General features: G+C 40.2%; 1 long non-coding RNA gene across 1 annotated transcript; it reads left to right on the forward strand.

The window, feature by feature from the left end:
- Positions 1-17,523: 17,523 nt before the first annotated feature.
- Positions 17,524-23,404, forward strand: LOC145555247 (uncharacterized). Its single transcript, XR_014091351.1, has 2 exons — positions 17,524-18,500; positions 23,050-23,404. It is a non-coding gene; the product is annotated as an uncharacterized LOC145555247 (long non-coding RNA).
- Positions 23,405-25,405: the final 2,001 nt, after the last annotated feature.

A 25,405-nucleotide genomic window follows, 5' to 3' on the forward strand; every position in this document is an offset into this window, starting at 1 on the left:
CTGGCCAAAACAACCAATCAGAACCAGCAGGACGCTCTTAGCGCTGTTAATCAACTTCATCCACTCACTGCTAAATATGCTAATGGGGGAGAAACAACTTATCGTTACAGAAAAACCGTTTATCTGCCATCACTGGTAGCTATGCTAACCAGAATGAGCATTCACAACAGGCAGTGCTAGCTGCAGCATAGCACAGAGCAAGGAGAGGGAGGATGAGCAGCCACATGAGATGGTGATTGACAGCACTAAAACTCTCCTGCTACTGATTGGTTGTTTCTAGATTGCATTTCATGCAGATCCAGGAGGATCCAGGGGAGGATTCAGTCCAAATATGGATGTGTGCTTTTTGGTCTGGGAGTGGTAACATTTGATTTTTATTGCTAAAAACAATTTTAGAAAACACAATATGATTAATTTTGTAATTGACAGGGCTCCATTTTTATTTAATTTCTATGAAAGAAAAAAATGTGGAGGGCCCCCTGTTGGTCAGGGGCCCTTGGAATTTTCCTAACTTTTCCCCCCTATATGACGCCCCTGGTTGGTAGTAGCACTGTCACCTTGCAACAAGAAGGTCCTGGGTTCGATTCCTGGGGTCTTTCTGGATGGAGTTTGCTTGTTCTCCCAGTGCATGGTGGATTCTCTCCAGGTACTCCGGCTTCATCCCACAGTCCAAAAACATCACTGTTAGGTTAACTGGTCTTTCTAAATTCTCCCTAGATGTGTGTGTGTTCACCACCACTGCAGATGAGCACCAGCACCACTCGTGACCCCTCTAGGGGTAAACGTGTAAAATAGTGTAAAATAGTGTAAAATACTTAAAAAGTTCATGTATTTCAGTAACAATTGAAACACATTCAGGTTTTACCCCCAGAAAACTTGTTAAACGCAGTGGTTGGGACGCTTGGCAGTCATTCATCGGCCCGCTGAGTTTTTGAGTTACATTTTTTTTAAGTTGACAGGAAATTTTAAAATATCACTTGATAGTTGTGCGTCATTGAAAGACAAGATTAATATCTGAACACCAACTATAAAGTCTTAAAAAGGCGCTGAGAATCTGGGCTGGAGGTTGAGGTCATCCTGCGGTGGAGAATGTGTCACGGAGCGAGCGAGCGGACTGCCATCTTGGATTTCCAGACACAGAGGAGTCTTCTTTTCTTTTCAACGGAGAAAGGCAAGTGGGTGGTCTTGGGCACCAATGGGTAATATATCCACGGCGTCACAAGGGAAACTCGGGAATATAGCCAAACTTGTAGTCACAGGGACATCTGAAAGAATCCAGACAACAGAAGGCGTTAGATCAGTTCAACTGGAAGCACAACTAGATCACAGGAGGGCTCAGAGTTACCATAACTGGCCAACACTCAAGCGTCGGTATGCTGGCAGTCGCAGTTTCTTGAAGCCCCGCTGACCAGTGGATTGGGAACCGGTGTGACCGTGACGTCAGCACTCCAGTCCTCCTGACCTAGCCTCCACGGTGCCATCTGGTGGTGATGGCGAGCCATAGGAACGAAAAACAAAACAAAAAAACCTTAAACACCCCAGATTCCTGCACAAATGAGGAACTTCATGTTCAAAACAAGCCCAACAAACTGCAACTCATTAAGTTTGCTAGCAACTTAATAAAAAAAAAACAAGTCCAAAGTAACTTATAATAATCGGACTTGACAGAATCTCAAAATAGTTCTTGATTTTCCAGCAACAAAATGTGCATCTCCCTCCTCCCTCCATGTTTCTGATCAGCTGATAAATGTCGCGTAGAAACGGCGGTCGCTCCCCAAGACGCGCAGAGGAAACAAAATGACATTACGAAAGAAAATAGTAACACACAGTGATTTGGAAAAGTAACTTTTATCTAATTGCTGGATTTGGAATAGTAACGCCTTAGCTTACTCGTTACTGAAAAAGAAGTGGTCAGACATCAGTAACACGTTACAAAGTAGCGTTACTGACATCACTGATTTCAAAACACATGCACTGTTGAAGGGGTTTCTGCTGTCGGCTTCTTAAAATGGAGCTGAGAAGGTTCAGTGGAACAAAACAAGTGTTACGGCCCTGGGCCTTAAGGGCTGGGCTGCAGGTGTTGCTTTTGTCTGTCCTTGTGCTCCTCCCCTTTACAGGTGCTGCTGATCAGGTTGATTGGGAGTGCAGAGTACTTAAACCTGGCTGTCTCCATCTTCTGGGTCGCCTTCAGCGTCCACTCTGCCGCTTATGGTGTTCTGTTGCCAGGCCTCGGCTCCCCTCCTTTTTGCACATTTGAGTTTGTCTTTGTTTTGGCACTTCAACACTTCCATATGCACTCATACAACACATCCAAGCATTTGCATTAAACCACTGATATCCACAATCCATTGTTGTTTTTGTTAATAAATATTCATTTTTCTACACTTTAACCCCTGCATGGTCTCCCGTTTTTGTTATGACATTGAGCCAGTCGTAACAATTGGGGGCTCGTCAAACGGTTCTGTTCGGTTCGGTAGGTTTGGCTTTTGTTCTTACCGTGTTAAATGAATTACGTTCTTCTTTGTGAGCGCTTGTTTCGCATTGGTCAACTGCTTGTTGGCGTTTCGCTCTGGACGCTAATTTCCATGCGTTTAATTGGTGACGGGGGAAGCCCGTGACGCAATTGTCCTTATTTGGACGTGTGCGCTCTTGGGGGATATGCAGGTGGTTTAGATGAAGTGCGGTGCATTTTTGTTGGAGCAGGATGTTTGTTCCATGGATTTGAGCAGTGGCGCAAAAAGTGGGTATGCAGGGTATGCAACGCATAGGGGCGCAGCACCAGAGGGGGCGTCAAAACCCCGTCTGGAGGGGGCGGCGCGCCGATGTTTTCCCGTACACTAATGCGCGCCTTACGCTCCTTCACCTCGCGCACATAACGAGGTAAATGTAGCGAGTTTTACCCTTCACGTATCGTCGCCTCGGAGGGGGGGGACGGGGGGTGCTGAGTGAGCGTCGCTCCTTCACCCTGACGTTCCGTCCCTCGGTCGGGGGGGGGGGGGGGGGGGCGCCGATCTATGTTTTTGCATCCACCTGAATAATGTGTAGTTGCGCCACTGGCCATATCTTATGATTTATGCAGCGCTATTATATTACTGACGATTAGACAGACGTCTTCTCCCGCTCAGAGGAAACCACTGTGCATATCTGGAGCTCCGCGTGCGAGTAAAGGGGGAGGCGATGGATGACGACAGACACGGAAGACACGTTATTTCTTGGATTTTACGGCGCCACTTTAAGTCCCTGAACTTCACATTTTAACGGAAAAAAAGCTCAATGCGACTTGGATGTAAGGAGTAACGCGACACTTTTGTAGAAATGTAGTGAAGTAGAAAGTACAGATACTTACTGTAAAATGTAGTGGAGTAAAAGTGGAAAGTACCCATTATTAAATCTACTTAAGTACAGATACACGAAAATTGTACTTCCCACCACTGGACATGGCTCCCAAAGGAGAACCAGCTCTTTCAGCTCCCACACGGCTCCTAATTTATTACCATCTGCAGCCTCATATTTTAGCTTAACTTGGCAAATGCTTTGTATGACAAATCTTTTTGCATTCAGTGTTTCTTAACTGAGAAGCCTCATACTTGTTTAAACGTACGCGTTTGTTCTGTTACAAACGTCTTGGTTTTGTATCATTTTTGTATCAGACTTTTAATTTTCATTAACACAAAAACAAATTAGCAAAACACTACACACAAATGTACCAAACAGACTCACAATAATAATTTATTATTACTTTATGTATTATATAATATCTTTAAACTCCAACCACATGCTGCTTTGCTTACAGGAGTCAGTTAAATTTGATTTTGCAACACATTCTCCCCCTTAACGCCATCTATTGGCTGAAGAGATGAGCTCACCTGACTGTCCCCCTCTCTGTTTATGATCCCATATCCTCACGTGTGAGTGGCCAACAGGCTGCAGTGCTAATCAAAACACAGTTCCGCCATTAGAGAGTGAGAGCTGAGCAGCAAAAAGTGGGGATTGTTCTCTCTCCCCTCAGCTTGTGTTTTGCCCTCAACATTTCATGTGGTATACTTGCTGCCCTGCTACTTCATAATTAAAAATAACTCTGAGTAGTCAGCTCCCATCATTCACATCAAAGAGCCAAAACATTCGCAACTTAACTTAGATGTTGTTCTGGGTTCTTCTCCGAATAAATAAAATCGTCGCACTCTCTCGCTGCGAGGCGTCAGGACTTTAGGCATGTTTTTGGAATTGAGCCAGCTATAGAAAAGTAAAGTTTAAGAAATAAATTGATCAAAATCAACAAAAGTCCACACAGAACAACAAAATTACAATAAGGAAACACTAAAACAGTATAAAGTTTAATAGCAAATCCGTGAACATGTCCATGTCACTAAAACAGGACAAAGAAAAGCAGTAATATTTTCTTTTTATGGGGAGTTCCAAAACCAAAGAAGGGTAAAAAAAAATATTCTCAGGGAGGTTAGAAGGAGATGTCTGGGGTCAGACTCTGGGCTCCCATGTTCTCTTCATCAGACATGTCTCATTTGGTCTGCTACTGCCCACAGGAGACTTGAGTAAATTCAACTGTACTTCCTTATATGATCGCATTTACCAATGTACTTACCATTACAGAGTTGGCAAAAAATACATTCTAAGAAAGGGGGCAGATTTTAGAGTAGCACACGCAGTTCTTTTTAATGATCTATTTAAATAAATAAAAAATTGTGAGATCTCTTACTTTAGATATCTTACAGACAGCCAGAAGCAGTGCGTTGCATTTTAGTACAGGCAAGTGAGCTGACTAATGATTTAGTGCTATCAAGGGAACCTGGGAACCAGGGATGTGCTCCAGATGTTTAACAAAACAGGGGACTTCCTCCTTCCTAAAGGACTGAAGTGGGCACTCGAGTGTGTTCAGATCATTGTGTGTATATTTATTCTGGCATAAGTGCGTTTGTGTGTGTGTGTCTACGAAGCTTCAAATGTCCATCAGAGTTTTTGACTTAAAAATATGCTGCTGTACAAATTATCTCCTTAGACAAGAAGGAAACTTTTCAAGTGCACACAGATTTATATCAAAAGGAAAGCTTCTGTCATTTCCAATACCACCATCACACAAATAACTTCACATTTTGTTTTACCATTAAATCCTTCTGATCCTCCCGAGTTCCTGCTTGAATTTCAGTCCCACTGCAAAAAAAAAAAAACTTCACGACACCTACCTAAACATTCGATACAGTAGTATGCACAATTTCATCAACAGATAAGCTTTGATAAAGTATCAACGGACTCTTTGCACCTCAGCTTCTGCGTTCGGGGAAAAGCGGCTCGATTGTTTCCGATCCAATAAGAATATCATTTTACACTAGGTGCTTGCAGGGCTTGGCCAAGATTTGTACATCGATCCGAAGTAGGGCTGTTGTAAACGATTATTTTAGTAATCGAGTAATCTATAGATTTTTCTTACGATTAATCGAGTAATCGGATAAAAACAATTATGAAATAAAATATTGGTAAATCTTCCATAACACCAGTGTTACTGTCGGATATCAACATCAGTCTATTTTTTCCACATTTGAGCTTCCCTACCAGTTACTTTTTTGTAGACCGGGTGAGCAACACGGGATATTTACGGCTCCTCCGTTCAGAAGCTCATCTACCAGCCATGTTCCGCCTCCCGTTTGTTCAGACCGGGATGATATAAGTTTATTGTGCGGTTCGTCCGTAAAGCTGCACTTACCCTCTAAGCATCAACCCTCAGCCGCCCGCCGTGTTCAGTCTCACCGCTCACCTGTATAAATCCTCCTCAGCTTCTTCCCGCCGTTCAACCAGCAGCTCCGGAGCAGAAAGGCTGCCGAACTCCCGGCATCGCGCCGGTCATTTTAAGGATGTTTATTGGTCCCACAAAAAACGATGAAAACCCGGAATTATCACCAATCAGTAAAATCCCCGCGGGCCGAACTTGAAGATTGGACGTTATGCCGCTAACACGTAGCTTCCGTCAACAACTCAGAGGCGGAAGTCAGAGCTCCGCTCAACGCAAATAATGTTCTGGCTGAAACACGGTGCGCTAAATGATAAAACATAAATTAACGAAGCTTCGAGGCAGGTCAATTTTCCTCGAGGAATTTTAATAATCGAGGTACTCGAATCACTCGAGGAATCGTTTCAGCCCTAATCCGAAGCCCCAACAAGTAAGCTGGAGAAAGGTTTTAAGATGTACGCCTCATTATACATTCACTGATACGAAGGTGAGCTTTACTTAAACTTTGTGGCTAACATTAACCTTAGCTTATGCTAGTAGGCAATATTCTCGGACATTGTTCTTGTAAAAATGTGCTGTTTAAGTATCTAAACATTCTAATGGACAATGTTTTTATCTTATTTTAAAGTGTGTTTAGTGTCAGAGACTAACGGGGGAGATTACGGTTCGGCCTTTTAGCTTCCGAAGCCTGACGGAGCACAACAAGCCTCATAGTTTAACAGTAGCGCAGCTCTGGTGTCAGACTTCTGGTTCAGCTGACCGTTCAGGTTCAAAGTTGCTGCTTTTAGAAAAATATGACCGTGTCCTTTAAGGTCAACCGTGTTATTTCGTTTTATTACCTTTGCATGTTTCTTGTGAAGAGCTCAGATAGAACAGTGTATACAGCAGTATGTACAGGCGGATCAGTTGCTCGGCTGTCTGACTCTGGTCTGCTCTCTCATTCCCCATACACTCGCTCTTTCAGGCTGAATACAGAAGTGATTCCATGGAAATAACTCAGGGACGGCTCCTTTATTTACCATCCGTATCCCCGGTATTTTTAGGGTAATCCGGAGTGAAGGCTGCAAACTTTGTGTTGTGCAGCTTTAGCTTTAACTGGTAGTGGCAAATATATACAAGCCACCATCTTCTTAATTCAGGATTGCTTGGAAATTAATGAAAACTTAAAAGTCCATTATATTAGGAAGACAACAATGTTCATAGTATTTCAGATGCTTTTTTTGCATCTGAAATACGATTTAGTCTTTTCTAGCAGTCATGGTAACTCAAAGCGGAAACAAGTGAGCCGCATTAGCTCCTGGAGATGTGACGTCAACGCCGAAGGTGCAAACTTCAACTCAGAGATTGCAGCAACGACTCAATGCTGCGCTACTCAGGGGCTTCACTCACCTCTGCATGTTGAATGCTTGACACTGAAAGTGAAACTGGCTGAAGGACTATCACAGAAGTATAATTCTCATTTGCTTCTTTCGATGTGAAAAGAAAATGAGAGGGAGGTCTGACAGTCGGTAAAAGTATTGAGATTGTTTTGATGTGTCACATTACTGCGAATTGCAGATCTCAACACACATGCAGAAGCAACATTGGACCCATGCAATTTACCACGTAAGGATTCTGGTTCTGTGGGTAGAGTAGTCGTCTTGTGATCGCAAGGTTGTAGGTTTGATTCCAGCTTTCTCCAGTCATATGTTGATGTGCCCCTGGGGTTAAGTGCCCTGAGCAAGGCATCTTGTGTTTCTTGTGGATTTTTATGTCATAAATACACTTCCATATGGCTTTAACATAGAAAGTAAACCTGAACTAACAGTTCTATTTTTCTATTTTGTTTTTCTGCTCATTCATAAAATTCGAAGGTAAGGCAGGTGGATTCTGGTGGAGCTTTCTTATGTCATTTCTTTCCACTGCCATCACATGTTGTCCTGTATGAAGGGTTTCTGTAAAGTTACTGACTCAATGCGATCGATTGGGTGATTTTAGCTCTAAAAGGTTTTACTAATTTGAGTCCGTCTTTATGAATGGATTGGTCTGATTCTATGCTTCGGAGGAAACAAATTAGTTTGTAGAGTACGTTGAAAGGACAGCTGTGAGTTGGCTCTGAAAAAATACAGTCAAATGAACTGTATGTTGAATGACAGAGGAAAAGTCCACTTTATCCTCCTTCTTGGTCCATTTCACTAACGTTGATGGCTTTGCGTCATCGCTACACATGCTGTCAGTGAGTGTATTCCTGATCGCTATGGCTCCTCTGAGAACATTCTTGTTTCACCTAATCTGCCACTGTGGACAGCCTGGAAGGACAATTTACCTTCCCTCTCTACACTGCAAAAAGTGTCAAGGCGTGAAGATCAAAACGTGTCCTGGATTATTCATTAAAACTGAATAGGTAGGGTTATTTTTACTTCTACATATCCGACCTCCTCTGGAGTTGGGGGACTCTGTTTCATCCAGTCTGTAGTCGGCTCCTAATATCTCTGTTTTCTTTCTCTGACAGATGTTTTGTAATGTCTGTAATTTTCTTGTCAAAAAGAAAAGTCAGTGTTGATCTTAAATATGTGCATTTGCACAACAACTCCGATCAGAAGGAGTTCTTTATAGGTTCCAGTGGAAGGATCTTGGACACTACTGATGGGGTTTTCCTTTCAGGACAATCTGTTCTCAATAAAATCCTAAAACCCAGAAACAGATTTGATCCAGTTCCCTTCACAAAGTTTCGTTTTGATATGTTCTCTCTGCATAAAGCAGGACCAGTGACATGTTAAAAGATTTTCCGGCATTTTTCCACATGATTTGCATTCACGCTCTTGCAGGGTTATTTTAGAGAGACTCTTCTAAAGACAAAAAAAAAACAACAAAAAAAACATCCTTTCAACTCCTGAATCACTTAAACACAATTGAGCAATAAAGGCTTTAACATTCAAGAGCACAGCGTTAAGGTTCTGGGAATAAAACAAAGGCATGCCGGAGAGATTTCCTTTTTATAGTTTTACCCAATTCCCTTTTGAATCATGTCATCCTTTTAAATTAAGCTACTTATCCTAACCAACTGGCAGATTTGCTCTTTGGTGCCGCTCTAAATACCGCATTGAAAAGAAGAGTCATATCAAAGGGTTAAGAGGGAAAATTTAAGGAATACATGAATCAGATGCTATCGTTTTACACAAAAAGTAACGTATGACCTTATTTTCACCTCACTGATGCTTATCTAAATCTGTTCACTTTATGACTTGACACTGACAAAGCACTCCATTTAATTATGTTCCACTTGTGCCAGATTAGGAATATGATATATACAATTTAAGCGGAATATAATTATTTTTTTTAAAAATCTAATAATTGGTATATTACACCAATGAGGAGACCAGCTGACTGGATTAGCATGCTAGTTAGCTGGGACACAGTCTCACCAACCACGCACATCTTCTGTAGACACACTACCAAACCAAAGAAATCTAATTGTATGTTTTTTATTTTCTCATTTTTTAGCTATTTTTATTCGTAATGATCTTAAGTTGCGTAGCTTTCCCAAAACTTGGTGACATTCACTGCAAAAGCTCTCACCACTGTCTGAACAAAGCACTTAAAAACCACTTCTACTTCATTCTACTCACCAACTGGTTTAAGTAACATCAGCTTAAATATAAATGAGGCCATGTACTTTCTGTTTTTTTGTGTTTGTTTAGTTTTTTTTAATGCAGCCTTATTAACAAATTAACTTCTCCTGGTGACGGCAAAACACTTGAATAATTACTTACAGATGCTTCCTGTTAACGACCAATCGGGCTGTTTTTGAGTCAACCTGGAGGCAAATCTTTTTCAACCCATAACCATGAGCTCCTACAGTGGCAATTGTTGAAAGACAAAAACATAAGAGAAAATCTTGAAAGGATAAGAAAAAGGTTTCTGAATTTATTTTTTATTTTTTTCCCGGAGACGGAGCAACGTGATGTCAACTTTTTTCCAAAGCGTACCTTCATCATTTAACTTTTATAGACCCCTGAAATGGCAGAAGCTGTATCGTGTCTGCTTTGCTTTTCAGTGCAAAAGGCTTTAGTGTAGCTCTGAGGGGACAAAGTCAAACACCTTTCTAAAGTGTGAGACTGCTAGATAGATTATGCGTAAATCTCTGCTTTTTGTTTCAGTTTTTTCTATTTCCGCAGCCATAGAAGCAGGCTCATTTGCTCCCACTGCCTCAGGTTAAAGCAGCAAATACAATTAGTTACCATAGTTATGCAGACGATACGCAGCTCTACCCACCTGTGCACTGAATAGAAGCATGGGTGGGTTTTGTTTTTTTTTTCTATCTGGATGTCCACTGTATTTGAAAGGAATCCAAAGCAGTTTCTATAAAGGTTTATATTCAGCTCTGGAAAAAATGAAGAGCCCACTGCACTGAACCCCATTGAAAACCTCCTGGTTATTCCACTAAATATTGATATCTGAACTCTTCCTGGGTTTAAACATTAGTATTGTTGTTTCTAAATGAATATGAACTTGTTTACTTTGCATTATTTGAGGTCTGAAAGCACTGCGTCTTTTTCCGTTATTTTGACCATTTCTCATTTTCTGCAAGTAAATCCGAAATTTTTGCTTAGAATTTAGGAGAAATGTTGTCAGTAGTTAGTTTATAGAATAAAAGAACAATGTTCACTTTACTCAAACATAGCTATAAAACGTATAAGTAAATACATTTTCTACAATTAGAGAAACTGGTTATTTTAAGTGGTCTCTTAATTTTCTTTTCCAGAGCTGTATATAAGCTATAATACTCCACTTCAAAGTAAATATGTTGGTCTTCCTTGGCACTCAAGACAGCAACTGTGAATGCTACGCTGCATGTTTAAAGAAACATTGACGGTTTAAACTCAAAGTACTCGCCTCCGTATCCTAAAACAGTCCTAGTAGCACAGACGTATTTGTCAAGACAAAATCAAAAGCATTTCAATGTACCCTGACTGCTGAGTAATTTATTTACTCATCAGTAATTGAAAAGGACTTGTGAGCAAATCCAACATGGACCGTGCTGAATTACAAACTAAATGTAAGACCGTCACGGCAATATAATGTTTGGCTGTGCAAATTTTGAAAAGTATTTCAGCTTAGGTTCTTGCTTAAATTGTGGTTTAAGACTTTGACCAAATGGACAGTAAATCCAATCCAACACAATATGGGGAGGGCACCAAAATAAAAAATAAATAATCATTTACCTTTTAGTTTTGTGCTGAACAAGTTTTCTTCTGCTTTATAGCATGTGCATGATCCCTTGCTCCCTTTCCGAGCAAGGGATCCTCAGCTTGGTGCTCTATAAAGGAACAGCAGGTTATGTGTTATGGAATCACTCGGCACTTTATCCATTCCCACATCTTAATTTTCTCATTTTAAAAGAATAGGGGGCAACAAAAGGAGGGCTAGATTTATGCAGGAACCAGCATTGGTGCATGCCTACCCAATAAAGCTTTACTGAAGCATTGTTCTTCCATCCAGACTTGGTCAAATGTGCATTGTTTGTCTCATACATGTAAGCGCATCGGGGTGTGCGGGTCTTTGAATCAGAAATGCAATGTAAACACTAAGTAATCTATTCTCACCTCATTGAGTTTCACAGAGTTTTTGGATCGCATTCAACAACATAACGCTCTCCGAAGATCAGCTGTTACGGATCGGGAGGACTTCTAAACACTCCGGAACTCTAAGGGCCCATTTACTGGAAATTACGAGTGTGTGTGTGTGTGCGTGTGTGTGTATGTGGGTGGAGAGCTTCTAAATGGTTTCTTGGGTTCGGCCCTAGCATCAGACGTCATGACGCTATAAACACCTTCGTGCACATGCGCACACACGTGCACACACTCATCAGCTTCATGACTTAAAAGAAAAATATAAAATATTGAATACTGAGACATTTAAAACTGCAGGCGGAGAGTTTTTTTTTTTTAAAGGAGGGAGCTCTGATATGATCAAGGTTTTTGAAATTCTGCCAGACGGTTTAGCATGTTGCAAAATCATCTGGACTGGTTTAAACCCGGATGGTGCCATAGTTTGCTATAGTAAATACAAGCATTTTTGTAAATCTGCACAGAAAAAAACCAAATAACACTCTGGGATATCCTGGGTACGCAGATAATTTAATTTGGTTGACAATGGGCTCAAGCCTCTGCAAAAAAAATCCTTTTCCTCCTTTCAGTTTTATGCAAAACGACTATAGAGTCCTATTTTTTGCTCTGCTGATATACTAGGTTTTTTTTAATGCCAAGAGATTCTACATAAATCATTTAGAAAACATTTTCCACCTTTTAATATATATCCTATCAACTGATATTCAACTGAAAAATATACTTTGTAGGAACAAAAAAGGGGAAAAAGACGTAGAAAGCTTTTTGCTTTCAGAAAAAAGCAAAACAAAACACTTGATTGTAAAGGTTTGAACATTTTCCAAACAAAAACAAAGATCAAACACTTTTTGATTTAATTTCAGCATTCATTCTTATGAGAGGGACACCTAGCATCCATAATAGCGAAGTTTAGTTGTTCACGTAAAGAGGACTCTGCACAAGAGATGGTCTCACATTCAGATACAGTTGAAGATCTTCTGCAAGGTAAAGTGGGAAAATATTGCTAAATCCTACCATAGGAGACTGCATACTGAAATTGAATCAAAGTATTAGTGACTTTTAGTTGAACTCAACATTATAAATGCCATGTTATATGTGAAAAAAAGTATTTAAATGATTAATTGGGGTAACAGTTTGGGTTTTTTTACATCATAAAAACTTGTCCTTTAACAGCACGCTGACCCACTGTAATAAAAAAACACAAAAGACTTACTTTGAGCTGCACAGTAACAATAAAAAGGCGGGTCAAAGAGGCGTTTTAAAACAACCACTCCCCACACTTATTCCAGTCTTGCACTAAATTGACAGGATCAGCCCACCGCCGTGCAGAGGCAACCGTTGGAAGTGGTCAATGTCATTTGACGTCTTTGGTGGACCCCCTATTAGATCCTGTAAGTCTGTTGAATAATTAGATTAAAGCCACAAAATTATAAACCTCAATCTGATAAATATTCTTTTTAACGGGACCAACTTTCCACAACCTTAATATCAAATACATTTCTGTTTCCTGTGAATGCCACCTAAGACAGGAAAGTACAAGTACTGTCTAGTTAGTATCTGGTTCAACCCTCTTTATTGACTTCGGAGATGACTTCAGTTCTAATTTGTGGTGCGTTATCTTCCTGAGCACACCCATCAGAAGATGAGTTTGTGTAATTCAGACACTCCCAGTTATTAATTTATTTAGATACCTTCATATCAGATGGACCTTGTCAAAGTCGTGGAATTGCGTGCGTCTTTTTACGACGGTAGACCTTGAGTTTAAAGATGCAGAGGTCGTTTTAGTAACAGCACGTGGCTCTTACCATGGCAACGGGACCAAAAAAATGACTGGGGTCGCATGAGGTGCAGCTGGCGCGAAGTACGAAAACTGGGTCACCAATCCGCAGGATGCAGACAATAGTTTAGCTAAGACCGGGGAACTGATAAACAGCACAGTGAGGGATGTTCAGGAGAACGAGCCTCCGTCGGATTTCTCAGGTCTCTCTGGGTGGGCCTGGGGAAGCACTGAAATTTAAATCACGGCTGTTTGACGGGTGTTGTACACAGTCACTCTCAAAAGAATCAGCGCAGAGGATGTTTACACGGCCGGCAGCAGTCATAATGTGTTGAGTTATGCTCCCCGTTTTATGGATTTTGTTAATGTCAACATCTGCCGCAAAAGGCCCTCATCTCCCCTTCTTTCAAACACGTCGTGTACTGTCAGCAAAAAAAAGAAAGAAAAGAAGAAGAATCACAATAATCACATCCATATTCAGGATAACAGTTTCAATCTTTTGCCATGTATAAATCTAGAGGTGAGCAAACGTCAGGGTATCACAGTGCCATCGCCTTCTGATGGGCCCAAAAGTTTAAAATAACCTCATTATTTTTATTGCAGTTGCAAAATCTCACACTGAAAAAGTTACTATCCTCCAGTGTGTTATCAAAACTAAACTTCTGCATTCAGTTTTTGTTATTATCGTAGCAATATTAGCTGAGTAGCTATTTTCCTGTTGGTGTTTCATTTTTTTATGAAGATTAATATGCATTTACCTTACTGGAGCAGTACATGGTTTTTCTATTTTGAACTTTGAAGAGTGATTAGGAGGAATATGTTCCTCGTGTGACATCACTTTTGCACCAAAGGAAACAGGAAGTAAAGTATCGGTAATAAAACACCTCCTTTTTTGAAAAACGCTCCATTACTTTAATACTGTAGGAATAAATGTATAGTATTTTTTCCTGTATTCACAATCATGTACATCTTTGTGTTGGGATCTCACTGTTTTTTTTTTTTTTTGCTCTGTTTTGTTTTTTACAAAGTCCAGTAAAAAGAAACAAACTGCTGACGTAAGTTACAAATTTGGTGACGTCTGACTGAAGTCTGGATTCTATTTAGCGCTGTCATATTAAAACGGGTTGAGTGGAAGTGATTGTTACGCGTCCTAGATCATGTATGCCTAAAAACTATGTATTTGTATTTGTATCTGTGTTCTGACAAAACATAAATAAGGGGCTTACTAAGTCCCAAGACACTGGATTTGTTTTCTGTCGTACGAGTTTTGTTTTTCTGAATCATCAGAAAAAGGGAATTCCAAGAAAAAGGAAAGTGACAAATTGAATCCACTGTGCTCCACCCTACGGTGTTTACATGCCACTCTTAAACAGACATGTTTTGGAGACAGTTGCTTCTGCTTTTTGCTTACACACACACACACACACACACGCATCCACACACATGATCTCCCCAGGTGATAGCCCCATCTTGGCCTGATGCACTATGAGGTAATGATTCCAGCAAGGACGGAGAGCTCTAAGAGGGAGTGACGGGGGGCGTGCAAGGGGCGAGATGGACGTTTTAGTATCTTGCAGCTGTGGGTGTTGCACGTGTTGTTGTACATGTTGCCAGAGCACCAAGCAGTTTCCCCTATGAATGTGTCATCGGATTGTTCCAACCCAGACACGCCCAGTGAACACAGAACAGAAAGTTGGATTTTAATTGATCATCAAAAACTCTGGATATGCATTTTTGCTCTATAGGTGCTTCCGAGAGTTTTGTTTCTCTCCAAATGTTTCTTAGCCAGGTGAAGCCGCTATCACCAAAGAGAGAGAGGGTACTTAAAATAAGTCTTCTCTTTCCTTTCAGTTCAATTTTACTCTAATCCGCTGCACTTATTCCATTTAAGATCCTTTGATTCCAAGATGGCTTCATTCGGACCCGGCAGAAACCCGAGCCGTGCTTCAGCCGGTGTTTTTGGCTCTGATCAGCTGGGAAAAATGTCAGAAGTTGATTGGCAGGGAGTTAGACGCTAGTCTGACGGAATGTCACCGACATGCCATCCACTTGTGGCTGTGTTTACTATAGTTGGGAGAAACCTGCGAAATGAGGTAAAAGGGGAGCCAAACATTAAAAAAAAACAAAATGAAAGAAACCAACTTTAGTACAAAGAACAGGTGCAACTCCTAGGACATGCACTCAGTGCATTGTCAAATTTTTATACTCTTTTCACCCGACTCTGTTGGGTTTTTGTGTGGTAGACCAACACAAAGTAGTACAACTGCAGAAAACATTTTTTGCAACATTTGAAAACGGAAGAAAATCCTGAAAATGTGGGATTATTTTAATGATGCTGTTTAAGAATAAACAGCATCAGGTAGAACAAGAAAAATTGCGGACATACCAGGGAGAATGTTGATGCATAACACGTAAGATATGACCAATTACCTACATTTACAGGCTGAGAAAGGAAAACATTGAGCCGAAAAGCAGCTGGAAGATCCTTGGTAACTCTGGAGATGTTGCTAAGAATCTCTTTCTTGGAAAACTATTAATCCTCCACTCCACGAAACTGGCCTCTGACGGACGAGAGGGCTGAGGAGAAAAACTTTTTAAGAAGTTTGTCATAATCTCCAGAGAGGGTTCGGCAGACATGTAGAAGTTGCTCTGGTCAGATGACGCCAGGACTGAACAGTCGCCCTACAAGTCAAGAAAAACAAAAGCGGACTAAACCTCGCAGTAAATCCGTGGGGATGCAATCCTTCAGCTGTGGCAAGGCAGATGGTCAAATGGGAAGATAGATCGAGTTAAATACAAGGCAGCTGTGGAAGAAACTCTGCTAGAGGCAACAATGCACTGGGGTGGAGGCTCGCCGACTGTCAGGGTCCAGCCATTTGCAGTCAGTGTTCTGTAACTTTTAGAAGCGTCTCGCCTTCAGAGCACTCGGATCAAATAAGTGGTTTATTAGTGGAATTTTGTACAACTTGCCCGCATGCTGACTAAGTAATTGAGTCATTATGTCCAAGTGTCTTTGGACTGAAACACATGTAAAAATTCTGGATACCTTTTGCCTTTTAAACTGGAGGTAAACACTCCTTGTTTCAATCAAGGTCTAGTTAAGTGGCGTTGGGCCGACCTGTGGTGTATCACACCAGCGGTGTGTCCGCATGCACTCGTCAAGGGGCTGGAGATCTACATGCCTGAGATGTGTCCCTGCTCCAACACAGCTGATTCAAATAAGCTCCTCGGCATGCCGTCCGGTTCTCCAGGAGCCTGCTAATGGTTCGTTCATTTGATTCAGGTGTGTCGAACCGGGATAATATCTGAAGCACGCAGCACTCTGGCCCTTGAGGACCGACTGAGCGCAACGCTGAATCCAGCAGAGAATCTGTGGCAAGGCCTGAAAAAGGCTGTCGACCGACACTCTGTATTCAATCTGGTTGACCTCGAGCTGCTTTGCAAAGAAGGACTGAGTCAGTAGGCATGAATGAAAAATGCATAGCAGAGTTTTCAGATTTTTGTCTGCAAAAAATCTTCAACTTTCCTGCTAATGCTGTGACACTGACCTTCGACCTTCTGATGGACGGTGAGGGTGGCTGTCCAGTTTGTACCCGGCCTTTTGACTGTTGACATAAGCTTAAGTTTTTAAGCTGAAAATTGGCAGAAGACAAGAAATCTGGTCAAATCAGGCAATGACAAGTAAATCCACAAAGGCTCTCTATGCTAACCAGGTTTCTTTTTTTGGTTTCTTTGGTTGTCGCTCTCAGATTTGGACAAACATCTTCTCACTTTTCGTGTCTGATGGGCAGCTACATCTCTCCTTACTGCAGTTTTATTCCCCAAATCGCAGTAACAGCATTTGCTCTGCGACAATGAGCCTCTCAGCAGATCATTTTTGAAAAAAAAACTTATTTAGAGGCAGTTTCCCATAACAACAGATACACACAGTGTGCAGCTGTGGTTTCAAGACAGCCAGCGTGTTGGAAAGTGGTCCCATTGCGCCCTCTGCAGTTTTAAATATAAAGCACCAAATCTGTTTAAATTTATTTCTGCTAGCAGGTTGGGGAGAAACCACATGCTTTTTGCAGGCATCTGCACAGATAAGACTGGATATTTGGCCTTTCTTCTTATCAGGAATAATTGAGCTTATTTTAGGTGATTGATTTGTTCACGTAGACCGGAATCTCAGTCCGTCAGTTTGAAGTCAGGGCCCTTCCAGCATATTGTTAGCATTTGCATTTATTTAAAAATAAAGTCTTGAGTTTTGGATCATATTCCCATGTCCATGTTTAAGCCATCACAAAATGTAGATCATTTCAGTGTAGCCTTCAATATTCCACCTCGAATGCTCCAAAAGTAGCTGTTGCCACTGATGGCAAACTGCTCAGTCTTTATCCGATCTGATCATAAAACTTTTATTATACAGAACATTTTTTCCAAATTCACTCAAACTGATGATGATGATGGTGGCATATCAACTTTGGAGCAGCACTCTGGCAGCATTATGATGTTATAGAAATGAGGAAGAGACTTAGTTTCTTTATTGCCATTGCACAAAGACATGACAGTGAATTTGGCAACGCCATGTCGTCACTCGGCTGCTGCAGAAGCCAAATGACATTATGACGTTGTGGACATGGCGAACTTGGGTAGTTTAATTCAAAGTTAAGATTAATCTGATTGATGAAGGCTCTTCGGACCTACACATGTGCTTTTAGTTTATCTGCCCGATCAGAACTGCCTGGTTTCAGGTTACCTGTTGTAACGTAATAGCGTAATATGGATAATTAACTTGTAATTTCATCCTACCCCAGGGCGCACACGCGAACTAAAATCGCACAAACTGCAGTCCAGAGTTTTTAAATGTCGCATAAGATTTCAACCTTTCACCCCATTTAGTCAGATGTATTTTAGTGTCCTGGTTAGGGTTGCCGCCCGTCCCGATACAGGACGCGATTCGTTCCGTATTTCTATAAATGTCCGATAGACACGCCTATCACACACATATCAACATTAAGTGCAACAATAATGACCAAAATAAAACACAGGTGGCGGAAGCTAAAGAACCCGAGGCTACGGACCGACGCTGTTGTCACGGTTGCCTAGAAACGGTCACTACGCAGCCGCGGAAAGGTGCCATCAACCCGGGTCTTTTTAAAACGTCCTTGACCCGATACTCCACCGTCCTTAGAAGCAAAACCTTTCGTAAAGATACATACGTGAGTGGGAATAATGTTTGTGAGGATGAATAAAAACAATTTTAAAAAATGTGTCCATCGTGGCGCAGTGTGATTACCAGACAGAATGGATCAGGAGAGGAACTAGACGCGTTAGAGCCTAAAGAACCAGAAATCAGCATCTCTTCATCCCTCAATCGTCTCCTGAGGCTTATACGGTAGAACATTTTATTATTAATTAAGTTTTTTATTGTGCTTTTAGTCGGCAATATTGGTTTATTTGCTTATAAATTATATCAGCCAAAATAATACTAATGGTCATTTAAAGAACAAATCATACAATCATCAATATTTCCTACTTTAAAAGGTTTGTTAATGCTTTCTGTATGCTTTATTTTGAAATGGTGATATATTTTATGAATTCAGTGCTCAGTGGTCATTTAATGCATTATTAATGCAGACACAGATCTGCAGCCCAGGTGCGGTTCTAGATGGGGGCCAACGGGGTACCTAAGAAATTATACTAAATAAATGTCTTATGTTAATACTCAGTGATGGATTTTTTTAACCTTCACAATTTTACTTTAACAATGAATTAAATATTCTAATGCTACACTTTTAGCTGCTGTATAGAGATAGGATCACACTTTCCATCTGCCAGGGATCTTCAACCTGGATCTCTGGAGACAGATGTGGCTCTTTGGCTCATTTAATATATCAAATTATGAAATATTGCTCAGTTTTTGTTTTTTGTTTGTTTCAAAAAACACTGACTAAAATACCAGAATGTTCACATAACTTTTATACTTTTGGCTGTCTGAGGATACATTTTAAATATTAAATCAGGTGTTATAATCAGTTACTTAGTACTTGAGTAGTTTACCAAATACTTTTTACACTTGCTTAATTAAACATGTTTAATTAAGCAAGGCCAGGTACTCTGATTGGAGTACAATTTTGGGGTACTCTAACCGACCTCTGCGCATGACTGATTACTCTATGGATAACTTTTTAAAAACAAAAAACACCGCCATAAAATAATGTCCATCACTGCAGCAGACGTCCCACCCCATGAGAGTAGGATGACGCGCCGTGGGGAGCGTCCCTTATTTTTATTTCTGAAAGGTGGCAACCCTAACTTATATATATTTATGTATGTTTTTTAAATTAAAGAATAATAATAAAGAATAATATTAAATTTTATATACAGTATATATATAACTGTATATCAGTTCATTGGTTTCTGTTATGGTGTTGGTAGGGATAGTTCTCAATGCTGCATTCACATCTTCAATGAGACTTGAACATGTCTCATTGAAGTGCAGCACTAGGCACAGCCAAGATACTGTGCAGAACCCTCAAGCTCCCAGGCCTCTGGTAGAGGACCCGAGCTCAGAGGATGAAACAGACCACCCACGGAGGGTGAGAAGGGAATTTTTATATATATATATATATATATATATATATATATATATATATATATATGAGCTGCTCAGTGCCTGAGCACTTACCTGTGCGTCTCCCGGTGCTGATGATCCATCTGCTGGTCGCTCCATGTCCTCTTGCCATCACACCCACCCGCCATCTCTGCGTCTTCATGGTTCCATGCGGCCAATCGGCCGCCGACCTCTGGTTCTTCAGTAGTTCAGACTGCGCTGTTGTAAGCGTCCGGACTGACCACAACTCCTTGACAAGATAGTGGGTGGAACACAGCCTGTGATCTTGTTGATCAGTTGTCACTTTGATCCCAACACTGTACTCGTCCTGTCCTTCTGTGGCCTTTTCATAGATGAAGATGTACCCATTTCTGCAAATGTCAGCTCCACAGTTGATATTTTCCAGTGATACCTGCTCATCTTCTGCCTTAAATACCAGCTCTCCACACATCAAATATGTGTAAAGGCTGCTGGTGTCAGAAGTTGTTGCCTGTTTCCAGCAAATAACTGAGGACTGATGGTATATCTGACTTCCAGTTTTTACAGGAACAGTTTTTACAGGTGATACCTGACCGATGGATACCTGACCCATTGGTCAGGTATCACAGGATGTCTTATATCATCTGGACTGTCTGGCCTTGGCAGTATCAAGGTCATCACATCTGTACCCTTTAAGAAACAGTCAATCTTTGTTTTGGACTTGCAGGTGCCACAATTCTCTGAAATCCTATTCCAATATCTCCCTAGAAGAGTACATGTTGTGTCACCTTGTTGTTCCTTTGGAAGAGGAATGACAGGACCAAGGCTATGGATAATATGTGAAGACTTCTAGCATTGTTCACAACAGTCAGCTGTGTACAGCTTACAGTCTGTGGTGATGCCAGACTGGGCCAGTCTGGACTCCTGGTTTGTCCTGATGTTTTACATCCCTGATCTGTAGAGTTTCAAGGAGTTCATTCTGAACTGTAAACACTTTGTGTGGAGGAAAGTCTCTACCTGGATGGTGGATTGCTTCAAAGAAAAACCTTGCAAACAATGGTGTCTCAGCAAAAAGATCAGAAATCTGCTCAGGAAACTGAGCCACAAGCCTTCTGACAACGGTCAAGTTCATGACGCTTTGCGTGGTGGCATTCATCCAACAATTGAAAAATGAGTTGGAAAATTTACAGAAGTACATAGCTGGGTCAAGATTTACATCCATCTGGATGAAATCATCTGTGTCATTTTGATTTCTATCTTCAGAGTTTTCTTCTGAAGAAGATGATTCCTCTGACAAAGAAAACTCATACACTTCTCCAAAATGTTCCCACATATTTCCAGTATTTGAGCTTCCCGAACGACCGTCCTCATCCTTAGAGGACGCATCCAGTTCTTCAGCATCCATGCTGTAAATATGGTCAGGATCATTTAGAGTGTCATTGTCTGAGCTTTCTTCGTCAGAAAACCATTCTTCTGATGAATAATACTCTGAGAGTTCATCAAAATGTGACTCAGCAGTCCCAGCATCTCTCTTGTTAAAATAAACATCGTTTGTAGCGTCCATGATCTCAAAATGGTCTGTGTCATTTTGATTTCCATCTTCAGAATTTTCTTCTTCTTCTGAAGATGATTCCTCTGACGAAGAAAACTCATAAACTTCTCCTAAATGTTCCCACATATTTCCAGCATTTGCGTTTCCCGAACGACTGTCCTCATCCTTAGAGGACGCATCCAGTTCTTCAGCATCCATGCTGTAAATATGGTCAGGGTCATTTTGGGTGTCATTGTCTGAGCTTTCATCAGAAAACCGTTCTTCTGATGAAGAATACTGTGAGATTTTATCAAAATGTGACTCAGCAGTCCCAGCATCTCCTTCCTTAGAGGAAACATTGTTTGCAGCATCCATGGTCTTAAAACTGTCTGTGGAATTTTGAATTTCATCCTTATTGTTTTCATCAACGGAAGACTCTTCCTCCGTTGAAGAATCAAAGATTATTTCAAAATTCATCAGACTTTCCCTGCTGTCACAGCTTGCTTGAACAGCCAGGTCCACGTGTTCATGGGGAACATCAACACTTTCAAAAGCATTAAAGTCTTCAAAAGTGTTTTCAGTATCCCCAGCGCAAGCTTCCAAGTGAGGCTCTGTTTTGATTTCATTAACACTTTCCAAATCAGCAGTGTCCTCAGACGACAAATCCTCCTTGATGGTTACTTCCTCAACTTCAGAGGAAGTTTCCATGTCTTCCGGCATAATCTCCTCAAAACAAAAGTATTTCCATCTATTGTATTCTTTGCTTCCCACTAAAAGTCCTTCGTCTTGTGCTGAATCATCTCTGTGGTTTGAGTTTTCTTCGGCGACATCCTCAAAACCAAAGTATTTAAAACGTTCGTCAGAAAGGCTCGCATCTGGAATGTCTTCATCCTTAATCTTATATACCAGGAGTTTTTCAACTCCCTTCGTCACGAGATAGCCAAGACCCCAACCGATCATAAGAGTCATTTTTACTGCACTGGAAATACTTTCTAAAATCAGTCTTTGAAACCGTCTCTCTCGAAGTGTTCTACCGCCAATGAAGTTGAAAGGCAAACTGAGGATTCTTGTATTCCAAATTCTAATAATAATCTTTTGAACCTTTATGACATCATCGATGAGAACACCGATGGCATGATGATGTCAAACAACCATATGTCATGTTCTTGTTTGTTTTAGTTGCTATGGAAACACAATGAGTTATGTATGATGTAAGACTACTGTCAATTAAAAATCCATTCGTAGACATCTAAATTCGTGAATGTAAGTCAATAAATGTACATAAATTTAGGTTTTGTATTTGTCCTGTTTTCCAACTCATACATATGTGTAGAAATCAAAGATTTTACAATTAATACAAATGTTTTTGATAGGTTATATAGAGAGAGTAAGTATTTTTCCAGAGGTTAGACACAGATCAGTCACATTTAGAAACTGGCTCTAAGCCATCTGCTTGATCTATTATGAACTCTTAAACTTATCATGTCTTGCCTTAATTGCTTGCTCTGTTCAGAAGGAAAACATTTAACATATAATAATTACATGATTATTATTATTATTATTTTACATTTTAACTCAGTGACAAGGATGATGCACTAAGCTGATCATCAGCCAAATAATTTTATGTTTAATCTCACCTTATTTATTTGTTTACCTTTTCTCATTCTCTAACGCCCCCATCTCAGCCTCTTTACTGTGTGTTTATGAGTCGATCCTTTGTGAGATCTTCTGTTTACTCTTTACCACTGCAGCATAAAGTGACACTCAAAACATTTGCAATGGAGGTTTTGTTCTTAGTTTGTTTCTTTGATTCATCTCCAGCTAACGTTCCGGGCAAGAGGCAGGGTTCACCCTGGACAGGTCACCAGTCTGTCACAGGGCAACACAAGACAGACAGGACACTTAGGGACAATTTAGAGAAACCAATTAATCTTATAGTCATGTCTTTGGACTGTGGGAGGAAGCCAGAGTACCCAGAGAGAACCCACCATGCACAGGGAGAACATGCAGACTCCATGCAGAAAGACCCCGGGCCGGGAATCAAACCCAGAACCTTCTTGCTGCAAGGCAACAGCTCTACCAGCTCTACCAGCTCTACCAACTGCGCCACTGTGAGGCTGCGTTAAGCATGTTATGATAAAAAAAACAATAAAAGTAGCAGCATATAATAACTGAACTTTTTGCCAGTCATTTGTGGGACTTGAGTTAATGTTAGATTTAAATTAAGACCAGATCAGTTTTTAGTCTCTTGAACAGAAAAATGTTTTTACTCTCTTACCATAAAACTAGGATTTGATTTCCTTTCACACCTGGACTCAGTGAAAGAATGTCATGTCAATTTCACCTTCAAACGATATTTACTTTGAAAATTAGTGACGTGTTAAATTCTTGTTAAATACTTTAGGCTATACGAATAATATTCAATAAATCTGAATATTATTGAAAAGTTAATTTATTTCAGGAACTTTATCACTAATTGAACACATTATGTAGATTAATTACACACATGGATGTTTGATGTCCTTTATTTCTGTTAAGTGTGATGATTTTCCTCAACAGTTCATGAAAACATCACATTTAAAATTAGATTATTGCCTCAGACCAATGAAAATTTTTACTTTTAAAAACAAAAACAGAAAAGTATGCCAATTAGCTACTTAAAGGTTATTACTTTGAAAAGGTACTTTTAATCTCACAAGACTCATGAAGACATTTTTAATTATTGAGTATGACTGTCGTATCTGTGCTTTGAACATGGCTGAACATCCTGACTAAGACTGGGTGAGTTTGAGAAAATATATTTTCAGGAAAATAACGAAACACAGGAACATAAACAGTGATCACTCACAATGCTTTTATCAAATGCTGAGTGTAATGATTCTGTGTAACGACAGGCTGTTATAACCAAATGTTGTGTTTTTACATGAGAAAATGTCAATCATTCATTAATGCATTAGTGTGGATTATCAGTCATCAGGCAAAACCATCCTGATGCTGGTGTTGGTCGTGTCATTAGCTGGACTGATGTTATTACTCCTGTGCTGCAGTTGTTACCACATCTTCTTGTTTTCACATTTGGATTTCTTTCCGATGTTGGCAAGTAGGACAGGGATCATACAGATCCACATCTGGTTAGAGCTTAGTAATCATTTATTTAACTGATTTTATCTATTTCAAAGAGTCCAAACTCAAAGAAACAAATTTAATTCACTGTTTATCCCAGTTTGTAAACAAGGACAAAGTTTAGTTTCAGGACAAAAAAGTTAAGCATCAGTTATTTCCTCAGGAAATTCAAGGCTATTGCTTCAATAGACCAACATGAGCTCAGAGTGTTTGGAAGGAGGATTTTAACCCTTGTGTGTGCGAGACTGAAGCGATACAGTTGATGCCGCCTCGGGGCCCACGCGGCAAAAACGACACAGTTGATGCGTTACAGAGGAAGCCAACCTGCCGCTGCAACGGTGGTGTAGAGCAACACAAACACCAGAGTTCACAGTAGATGCCAGCATGCAGCCGAGTGAACACAGCTAGCTAGCTATCCATCAGAAGGTTCAGCTAATCTGTTGTGGAAATCTGAGTTCAAACTGAAATAATGTTAAATATTTTTGGATTTTTGATTAGGAAAAAGAAGACGAAAAAAAAAACAAACATGAAAAACGCCTGACCTCAAAATAGAAAACATCCAACTATTTACTATTTCCACCCATTAATCCAAAAACTGACATCTGATCATCAGCTTGAAAAAAACATGACATTCATAACCATGATAAAGAAAATGTTCAGCAATTGATGCTAGAATCAATTAGAAAATATAAAAAGATCCAAAAATGTGTCTTTAATCAACATTAATGAGAAGATAGCTTTTATGTTTTATTTCATCACCAAACAGGGCATATCTCCATATAAAATTACCATTAAGAAAAGCACTCAAAGCTGATAAATCAGTTCTCTAAATCAGTGACGTTGTACAGAATTTCAAAAATGTGTCATTTATTTCTTTCAGTGTAAAATATTTTGTGATGTTTAATACTTTAATGAAAAAACTAACATTTGCTGTACTTCTCCATTTATTCTGATAAAACAATAAAACAGCCTAATAATCAATGATCATTAGCGGTCATTTACAACAAGCTTTAAAGCATTAAACATTATAAATACTTCATAACAATATCAGTGA

This window comes from Poecilia reticulata, chromosome 16 (genome assembly GCF_904066995.2).
Source record: "Poecilia reticulata chromosome 16, P_reticulata-male-v2, whole genome shotgun sequence".
Taxonomy (NCBI): domain Eukaryota; kingdom Metazoa; phylum Chordata; class Actinopteri; order Cyprinodontiformes; family Poeciliidae; genus Poecilia; species Poecilia reticulata.